The sequence below is a fragment of the Nelumbo lutea genome, chromosome 3 (genome assembly GCF_056320005.1).
Source record: "Nelumbo lutea isolate HS-2025 chromosome 3, American lotus-T2T, whole genome shotgun sequence".
Taxonomy (NCBI): domain Eukaryota; kingdom Viridiplantae; phylum Streptophyta; class Magnoliopsida; order Proteales; family Nelumbonaceae; genus Nelumbo; species Nelumbo lutea.
In genome coordinates, this window is record NC_142686.1 from 31,939,324 (window position 1) to 31,950,516 (window position 11,193).

The following is an 11,193-nucleotide window of genomic DNA, read 5'->3' on the forward strand; positions in this document are numbered from 1 at the left end:
CCTACCAGCAGTCCGAACTCACTACTCGGAGCCCAAACTCTCCCTTAGGCCCCGAGCCAAACCCGAACTGGCCTACCTTATGGCAGTTCGAGACACACCTCTCCGAACTGGCCTGTCTTATGGCAACTCGGGACACACCTCTCTGAACTGGCCTGCCCTATGGCAGTTCGGGACACACCTCTCTAAACAGGCCTGCCCTATGGCAGTTCGGGACACGCCTCTCCGAACTGGCCTGCCCTATGGCAGTTCAGAACATACCTCCGAACTCAAGACTTCACCTCGCTCACCACTCCAGCACTTCGTCTCCAGGACGCCAAACTGAACAAACCGTACCATGCCTGACACCGAGGAAGTTCGTATCCAGGGGCGGTACACCTGAATGACTTGGGATCTGACGCTTGACAGTCACACTTCAAACGGCCACCTGCCACCACCATCTCCAGTTACAGAGACGGCTCCGACAAGGAGCAGTGACGGTTCTGTCCCAATAGAAAGGATGACACCCGAACTGGCAAAAACACAGAAGTAATCATACCCGACCTGACAAAGTCCTTGGAGTGAGTGTACAAAGTGGTTATAAAAGGCCCCCTACCCCCAACAACAAAGTATGCAAACTTTGCACCATCTGGTTTTATCTTGCCTTTGAGAGAATACTAACTTGAGTTTCGGAGTAATCTCACCGGGTTCCCCCCAGAGTTCCCTCATCTTCTCCGTTTCAAGCTTCCCGTTGCTTCAATCAGAGGCAAGGTCATTGATAGCTAGGACCGGTCGGATTGCGCACCATCAATTGGCGTCGTCTGTGGGAAACACTTCTAAAAGCCTCCCTCTAAAACTCTCTTACCTCTCTCACCTCCTCTTCTTCCAAAAACTCCAACACACATGGCTTCCTCCAACAATGTCATACGTGGCACATAAACGACCACCACCGAGGAACAACTCCAAGTTCCCATGGTGTGCATCGGGCAGTTCACCGTCCCTCTTTCAGTGGATGGGATCCCCAGCTTGAATGCGCCACAAGCAGTGGTGCCCCTGAACCCTCCTGCCGTGAACGTCCCTCTTCCACTCCCTATCGAAGCAACCTTCGTTGAACCAACTGTTGTCCCACTGGCGACCCGCCAGAACCAGCTGGACGACCAAATGCAATGCATGCGGGCAATTCAAGCCCAAATGCAACAATTCCAATAGCATCAACTCCAGCAACACCAGGTACTACACCACCTCTCCCAATACCATTATCAGCAGCAATTCCCTCAGCTACCCCTGAACCAGTCACTGCTTCCACCTCGGCACCCAGTTCCGAAGCCGGTTAAGGCCTCCCCTCAAGGTGGACGCCCTCACCGAGGAGAAGCTTCCCAACTCCAGAACCCCCCTAATAGTCAGGCATCATCTCCAGGCCAAAAGGAAAGAAAAATTACCCCTGCCTCGCAGCTCGCAAGTGGGTCGGGAACCTCGCCCACAAAGTCAGCACCTTGGTGCTCCAAGCCTGAGTTCCCGCTCACGAAGAACCGGTTCAGCGCCCTAGCAGCAGACCAACAATCCAGACCCATCGAGCTCGGCAACACAGAGGCCAACAGCGCCAGTACCAGGCCCGCTCAATGAAGGCGCCGACGAAGTCACCGAACGGCCACCCGTGTCCTGCCCGAACTCAAAGGAAAGGAAGAGATGAGCTCGGACGAGGTAAAAGCTGCTCCAATTCTCTCAGTTCCTTCCCCTTCGCATCAGAACTCCTAGCAGTCCCCATGCCTAGAGACTTGAAGCTCCCACCCTTGGACAAGTATGATGGGTCCTTTGACCCCAACGACCACGTCGATGCTTTCCAATCCCAAATGCACCTCGCTAGGGCTAGTAAATCATGCATGTGCGTGGCCTTCACCACCACCTTCAGGGGGTAGCCCGCACCTGGTACCGGAACCTAGCCCCTGGGTCAATAAGAAGCTGGGCCCAGTTCATGCAGATCTTCACCGCACTCAGCAAGCGGTGCCCCAGAACCAAGGAAAGTATCTTCGGGGTAGTCTAGAGGGAAGGATAATCCATCCGGAGCTACATCAAGCGGTTCAATGAAGCATGCTTGCAGATATCACGATTAGACCCCGCAGTACAGCTCGCTAGCCAGCCAGCGACTGTGGCCAATTTTCTCAAGCTCGCGGACAAGTTCATGAGAACAGAGGAAAAAATCAACGAAAGAACCGAAGGTGGGGTCGAGAAAAGAAAAAGGGAAGGTGAGCCCTCCAACCCAGGCGACAGAAGAAGCCAGGCCTGAGAGGCAAAGCCAAGCCAGCCGTCTCGAGCCCCCTTAGCAGCTCGGATGGATTATACGCCGTTAAACACAAGGCGGACCGAGATCTTGATGACGATCAAGGACGCCCCCACGTAAAGTGGCCACCTCGCCTAAAGAGTAATCCAAATGAGAGAAATAAAAATCTATACTATAGTTTTCATAGAGATCATGGTCATAGTACCGAACAATGTAATAATCTTCGGGATGAGATAGAGAGACTCATCCGTCGCAGATACTTGAGAAATTTTGTACAACATAATGATAATAATAATAAGGCAGGTCGACAAGGGGAGCACGGAAAGGATGCCCTTGAGTCCAACAGCAGACCGGCCGAAGCCTTGCAGTGACCGCCTCTAGAAGAAAGGCCAGTTCGGGGAACCATCCATGTAATAGTAGGAGGTTCGGTGGTAGCAGGGTGCACTTCGGCAGTAGCACGGACGTCAGTTCGCGAGGTAGCCCGAGAAGAACAGAACCCTCCTAAGAGGCCAAAGACAAAAGAACCGATCTTTTTCACGGAAGATGACATGCGAGGTGTCCACTATCCCCACGATAACGCGCTCATCATAAAACTAAGGATCAGCGACTTTGAAGTCTGGCGCGTGCTTGTGGACTCAAGTAGTTCGGCGGACATCCTCTTCAAGTCGGCATTTGACCAACTACAGTTGCAGAGAAGCGAGTTGAAGCCCGTAAACACTCCTTTGGTGGGCTTCAGCGGAGAGGGAGTCAGGCCCCTGGGGAAGATAACAGTACCTGTAGAAGTCGGCACATGGCCTTGCGCGGTCAGACTCAACCACGATTTCCTGGTGGTCGCGACCCCCTTCCCATACAATGCCATAATAGGGCGGCCAATTACGCATATTCTGCGGGCAGTGGTCTCCACCTACTATCTGACAATGAAGTTTCCCACGGACTTCGGTGTGGGGGTAGCGCGGGGAGACCAGCTTGAGTCCCGCAAGTGTTATGTTGCCGCCCTGAAGGGAAAAACCAATGCAGCCGACGACCTCGAACTGGAGCGGCCTACGGAGCAGTGTGAGGAACGAGCTTTGCCCACAGAGGAAACGATCACGATCCCGACCTCGGCTACAGATTCGACTCAAACGCTACAAATCGGTGCTTCCATCAAAGAGCCTCTACGAACCGAACTGGTGAGTTTCTTACTTCAAAATTTAGATATTTTTGCATGGTTCGTGGCCGATATGCCTGGTATTGACCCTGGCCTTATAACTCACAAACTTAACACTGACCCCGTAGTCAGACCCATTAGACAGAAGAAACGCAACTTATCCCTGGAGCGCTAAAGGGCGATCGACGAGGAGGTCGAAAAACTCCTCGCAGCGGACTTCATAAGGGAAGTTCATTACCCGAGCTGGGTAGCCAACCCAGTGTTGGTGAAAAAAGCAAACGGCAAGTGGCGCATGTGCGTCAACTACACCGACCTGAACCGAGCTTGCCCAAAAGACAGCTTCCCCCTCCCCCAAATTGACCGCCTAGTGGACGCGACCTCGGGACATGAGCTGCTAAGCTTCTTGGACATCTACTCAGGCTACAACCAAATCAATATGGACCAGTTCGATGAAGAAAAAACCAAGTTCGGCCTGTACTGTTACAAGGCCATGCCCTTCGGACTAAAGAATGCTGAGGCGACCTTCCAAATACTTGTAAATAAGCTTTTTGGGCCCTTAATTGGCACGAAAATAGAATGTTATGTACACGACATGGTCCTCAAGATGCAGTTCTCACAAGAATTAATACAAGACTTAGATTCTATCTTCCAAATTCTGCGTCAATTTAGCATGAAACTGAACCCCAACAAATGTGTGTTCGGTGTCACCTTGGGTAAGTTCCTAGGGTACATTGTCAACCGGCACGATATTGAGGCCAACCCGGACAAGATAAAGGCCATCCTAGATATGAGACCACCCCGAAAGGTAAAAGAGGTTCAGAAGCTAAACGGCCGCATAGCCGCTCTGAGCCACTTCATGTCCAAATCGACAGACCGTTGTCTAGCTTTCTTTAAGGCAATCAAAGGCAAAGGGTTCGAATGGACCCAAGACTGCCAGCTCGCGTTCGATGAGCTGAAGAGCTACCTCGCCACTGTGTCAACCTTAGCCAGGCCCGAAGAAGGCGAGGTCTTAGAACTGTACCTCTCGGCGAGCAACGAGGTGGTCAATTTGGTGCTAATAAAAGAAGTAGATCGGGTCCAGCGGCCCGTCTATTATGTTAGTAAAATTCTGCAGGGAGCAGAGGCGAGATACCCACAGATAGAAAAGCTAGCATACGCACTGGTAATTGCAGCTCGGAAACTCTGCTCATATTTCCAGGCTCAACCCGTCATCGTCTTGACTGACAAACCTCTGAGACAAGTCTTACTCAAGCCCAAAGTATTCGATCGGCTGACGAAGTGGGCCATCGAGCTCAGCGAGTACGACCTCCAGTACAAGCCACGGACTGCCATTAAGGCCCAAGCCTTAGCAGATTTTATCGTTGAGTGCACATTCAACCTCGAAGCCTCTCAGTCGGTTGAGCCCGAGATCCCCAGTTCGGGCGAACCCGGAGCCCCCGAGCCAATAGAGTCTAAACCCCATGAAGTAGCAGCCAGTGTGGCATCTCTCCTGGTTAGGCCAAGCGCGAACTGGGATGAGGAGCCATGGATCCTTCACGTAGATGGCTCCTCGAACCAACAAGGCAGCGGGGCTAGAATAGTCCTATGCGGTCCGGGTGGCACAAAATTGGAATACGCACTACGCTTTGAGTTTGCGGCATCCAACAACGAGACAGAGTAGAAGGCACTAATAGCCGGGCTAAACATTGCGCAAAACGTAAGAGCAAAGCACATAATCGTCAGCAGTGATTCCCAGCTCGTGGTCAACCAGGTTACGGGCGAGTACGAAGCATGCAAGCTCTCTATGATCGCATACTTGGCGAAAGTAAAAGAGGCTCTGCTCAACTTCTAGTCACACTTCATCAGGCAAATCCCGAGGTCAGAGAACACTGAGGCTGATGCCCTGACCCGGTTAGCCAGCACGAGTCACAACACCATGAGAACTGTGTACATAGAGGACTTACCTCGACCTAGCATTCTCGGTGGGGTAGAGGAGGTCGCTCCCGTCCTTGAAGCAGAGCCGAGCGGGATCGACCCACTCACAAGCTTCTTGCTAGATGAAACCCTCCCTGCGGACCGTAATGCAGCCAAGAGGGTGTAGCGCCAGGCAGCCAAATACGTCATAATAGACAAACGGTTGTATTGGCAGTCCTACACGCTCCCCTACTTGCGTTGCCTGCGATCTGTCGAAGCCGAGCTCGTATTCCGTGACACTCATGAAGGTCTGTGCGGTGGACACATGGGGGGTAGAGCCCTCGCCCAAAAGGCAATTCGACAAGGATACTACTAGCCAATGGTGAAGGTAGAAGCCATCGAGCTCGTCAAAAAATGCGGCAAGTGTTAGAAGCACGCCAATATCCACCATTAGTTTGCTTCCAACCTCAAATACCTCACCAGCCCATGGCCCTTTGCACAATGGGGCATCGACCTCCTGGGGCCATTCCCGCCAGCAACAGGTGGGAGAAAGTTCCTGGTGGTGGCAGTAGATTACTTTACAAAATGGATAGAAGTTGAACCTCTGGCAACAGTTACAGCCCGAAACATACAAAACTTCTTTTGGAAGAACATAGTATGTTGCTTCGGGCTACCTCGGGTGTTGATCTCTGACAACGGAAAACAGTTCGAGGATATCAAGTTCCAAGAATGGTGCCAAAATATGAGAATTCGTCAGAACTTCACATCGGTCGCACACCCGCAGGCAAACGGTCAGACAGAAGTAATGAACAGGGTCATCCTCTGCGGACTGAAAGCACAACTAAACCGAGCTAAAGGGTTGTGGGCGGACGAGCTACCAAGTGTTCTATGGGCTCACTGAACTACAGAAAAAACCGCCACGGGAGAGACCCCCTTTAACCTCACCTACGGCACTGAAGCGGTAATCCCAGCAGAAATCGAAATACCTACACTACGACTAGAAGCATATGACGATCAGACAAACGAAGACGAGTTACGTAAAAACCTCGACCTACTGGATGAGGTAAGAGACCTTGCGCACATCCGGACAATGGCCTACCAGCAGCAAGTAGCTCGGTACTACAACGCCAGAGTAAAGAAGCGAAGCTTCCGAGTCGGCGACCTGGTTCTCCATAAGATTATGGTGCTCGAACCCGGCGTGGGCAAACTTGGACCAAATTGGGAAGGGCCCGACAGAGTAAAGAGAGCGCTCGATGGGGCATACGAGCTCGAAACCTTAGAAGACAAACAAGTACCCCGAGCGTGGCACATCGCTAACTTAAGGCGATACTACCTATAGACCGCCAAGCAAGGTGGACGAAATCACTACAAGAGCCAAAGGGCCAGGATGCTGAGCTAACGGAGGAACCTCGGCATAGGCAAAGCAAAGAAAAGTCAGCCAAAAGACTCAGACGAAGTGGAAAAGTATTAAAGACCGAAACAGGTCGTGCGAGTGCAATAACCCGGGCAAGAAACAGATTGGGCATATTATCAGTTCGGCAAATATGTTAGTTCAGGAGAAAGAACAACCAACACTTAACCAAAAGAAAAGTCAATTCCATTCCAAGATAAGGAAGAGTACATTTGATAAAAAAAAAATCACAAGCCTGGAGCTACTTCTTCCTCATTAGAAGGCACTTCAACGACACCCAAAGGTCCTGCCTCGCCCTCGGAATCAGGCTCACCATCGACAACATTGGCCATCTCCTGAGTTATGCTTGAAGTGGATATGACACTGATGTCGAGCTCGGGGTACGTGTTCTGGATCATCCACCAGCTCAGTTTAAATCCCCTCATGTATGAGTCCACCATCGGGTCATCAAAGCGTGGCGAGGTGATGTATTCATCAACAGCCTTCTTCTTAGCATCTTCGATGCCTTGGGAAAAGATCTGCATTTTCTCCCTTATGTCCTCCTGAAGGTATTCGACCTGATGTTGCAGGTCCAGCCTCAAGTCCTCCATATGCTTCACAACCACACCCATGGCCTCGGCATCCCTCTAAGACCTCGCATGCCTGGCCAAAGCATCGCGAGCAGCTTCCTCAGCAACATGAGCAGCTGCCTCAGCAGCACGGAAAGCCTCTTCGGCAGCCCGCCCCTGCCTCGAGCTCCTCTCCACCTGGGCCGCTAAGGCATGAATGGAAGAGTTCACCTACCAAAAGGAACAAGTGATTAAGAGAACAACAGCAAGAGGGATAAAAACAAAGAAGCCCGACAAGAAATTTGACTCACCACCATAGCATGAGTAGTGGCACGACAGGCGACCTGGTTCAAGGGAAGATCGGTCCATGTTAAGATCTCCTCGGGGAAGGTGGCCTCCCTACTCTTCTGAAGAGCATAGTTCGGTGACAGCACACTCCTAAGCTCCCCTTGAGCTCCCAAGCCCAAGGGCCCAGCTCGCGTATGAGCGGACCCAGAGTAAGCGGGAGCACTAGAGTAAGCGGGGGCACCCGTGTGAGTAGTCTCGGCATAAGGGACCCCTGCCGCTTCTTGCATTGAAGGAGCCACCTCGGGCTCCCTAGGCAGACCCTTTGACGTGTAGTCTGGTACATGAGGCTTCGCATCCTCGGGCAGCTCGGCACGAGTTCGCTTGGCAACCCGCTTCCTCCTCTTCATACCTTGGAACAGGTGCCCACCGTGAGTCCTCTCTAAGTCCATCACACCTACAAAAAAGAGTTCAGCATTAGAAAAAACGAAAGAACAAAGCGAAACAAAACCTCTGAGTAAGGAACCTACCCGAACTCAGTCCGGCCACAATGAGCTTGGCCTCCGTCAGGTACTGATGGCATTTTAGCCCTAGTTGTGCCCATTGTCGGAGGCCCTTCACCGTCTCTTTATCAAGAGTGACATTGGAGTCAGGGGCGGCTGTCCCCACCCGGTCTGAAAAGGCCACCCTTGTGCACTTCGCACCCCGAAGTAGTCTCGCTTCCACGCCGGGACCTTGTTGGGAAGTTCGTGCAAGAGCTTAAAACTCGGGCGAGGAGACAGGTAATACGTCTTCTTACTCCCAGGAAGAGGACCCACTTGTTTCTTGAGCATTAAAATAGAGGAGAATATCTCCAAGTCTAAAGGAAAGCCCTGTTCGCAAAAAATGGAGATTGTCCCCACCAAGTTACGAATAGAGTTCGGGTGAATCTGGCCGACGGTAACGCCAAAGTGGTTTATGAACTCGACAAGAAAGGGGTGGAAAGACAGTCGCAGCCCTGTAGCGAGCTGCTCCCGAAATATCACGATCTCATCAGGACCGTGTTCCCAAGGAAAGCTACCCGAAGGAATGAAATAAGCATACTCCCCAGGCAAATTGTAAGAGGTAATAAGAGATTGGAGCCCCTCGGGCATCATGATCGAAGGACCAAACCTGTCTAGCATCCGACCTCGACGAGAGGTAGACACCAAACTGCCCGAAGCGGCTCGGCCTACGGGTTCAAACTCGTCCTCAAGTTCCACCTCAGGTTCGCTAAGGCCATCGGGGGATGCAACTCGGTTCGTAGAACCTACACCAGACCCACTTGAAGAACCATCTGAGCTATCCAAGCTAGACATCAAGGAGAAAATGTGGATTCTAGGAAAGTACTCACCCAAAAAAAGGTTTGAACAGACTCCGGAAACTGGAACAAGCAAAAAACCTTGAAGGCAAACTAAAAAGCCTAGACGTGAGCTGAAAGGCCTGGACGCAAGCTGAAACTTGGACGCGAGCTCAAGAAGCAAAACGCAGAAGTGACAAAGCGACTGGGGTCCCCTACTATTTATACCCACAGTAACCGAGAACCAACAATACAGATCAGAGCCAAATCCGACAGCCCGCATTCGCGCTGACCGCACGTCCCCTAAGACCGAGACGTGATTGGTACACGTCTTTCTGAAACTGACGAAACGCCGGTGCACATTTTTCTGAAACTAACAAAACGCCACACACAACTGACATAATGACCAGCGCACGTCTCCTCTCCTTTTGAAATGGTAGCGGTGCATATTTTCAAAATTGAAAAGACTCGCTGTCACGTCTCCCAGCGGTGCGCTTTTCTGAAATTTGAAATAAGCACGCACCGCCACGTCTATCAGCATTCGTAAGCAGGTAGGCGCGTCTCTAGCCTTTTTGGTGCTCGAGAAACCCGAAGGACCCTGTCAACGCACCTCGCGCTATCAAGATTCAAAGTACGGGACAAATCCACCTACCATCTCACGAACTCCTAGCGCCAAGGCAAGACCCTTAGCACGAGGAGTGTGGGGCAATTGATGAAGGAAGATTTGGCCCGACCTCGTAATTACGCAACACGTGGCAAAAGGCAACAACTCAGCACAACAGCGCGCCTAAGGCGCGAAGGAACCAGCGGTCCGAACTACCTACCAACAGTCCGAACTCACTACTGGGAGCCCGAACTCTCCCCTAGGCCCCGAGCCAAACCCGAACTGGCCTGCCCTATGGCAATTCGGGACACACCTCTCTGAACTGGCCTGCCTTATGGTAGTTCGGGACACACCTCTCTGAACTGGCCTGCCCTATGGCAGCTCGGGACACGCCTCTCTGAACTGGCCTGCCCTATGGCAGTTCAGGACATACCTCCAAACTCAAGACTTCACCTCGCTCACCACTCCAGCACTTCACCTCTAGGGGCGGCGCACCTGACTGACTTGGGATCTGACGCTTGACAGGCGCACTTCAAACGGCTACCTGCCACCGCCACCTGACACCACCATCTCCAGTTATAGAGACAGCTCCGACAAGAAACAATGGCGGTTCTGTCCCAACAGAAAGGATGACACCCAAACTAATAGATTTATTCCACGACGGGAATGTGATATGAAACGTTGTGGGAACCCGCTAGTGGGGCGCAGATGTAAACTCCAAATCAATTCATCAGCAGATTTATTCCAATTAATGGTTGTTCACATTTATTAATCTGGGATTGCTCACATTGTTCTCGTTTAATAAAGCCATTTTCCTATTCTGTAATTAATAAATTCAACATCAAATCAACTGATCACCATATTTATTCTCCAACTAATGGTGTGTTCACATTTAATTGGGGGTTGCTGCTTTTGGACTGAAAGCGATTTTCTTTGGAATTTATGACCAACAACATCCAGAATGTCAAAAGAGAAATTGTCACGGTTTCCTACTTCCATTTTTTTATCAATAATAGTCGGAATTGGTCAAACAGGTAGATGGTTCGACCACCTTAGATCATTAACCACTTCAATAATTTTTGGGAAATTAACGGTTTGGGGCTGAAACGGAATTGGTACCTTGGCCAGTTTTTGGGTTAAATCGTCTGATCATCCGGGTTGATAACGGTTTTAAAACCGTGATAAAATCAATATTTTTATTAATTTATAAAAGTTTAACAATAAACCTATAAGGTTTTTGTGATGTTGGAGTTTTTAACCACCTTGCCTTTTCTTTACTCTGCTATTTAATCATTTGTCCTTATGTTGCATTTGGCTGCAATGCAAATAAACTTGCACTCATGCAAAATCATGACAGTGTAAATAATTTGAATGTAAATTCTGACCTATTTTTGTTTCAAATTCTAGCTTATTTTGTTTGATTGCAGTACAAATAAAATAAATTAAGACATAAAGCAAAGCAAAGTAAAATCCAAAATAAAATTAGACAACAATTTGTATTTTTGACATTTGCACTCCCATGCATTTGTGCTAGTGCAAATTTACAAAATTAGGGTTGCAACTTAAATTGGTCGAACCTGAGCCCAAACTAGTCAAACCCACAATTTTACATAAGCTGGCCTTAGATTTTCTATTCATGGGCTGGGCTTAGGCCCAAAAGTTGATATTTTTTTATTTTTTGGACTAGGCCCAATCCTTCTCCAACTATATATGCATATATGATGGGTAAAAGT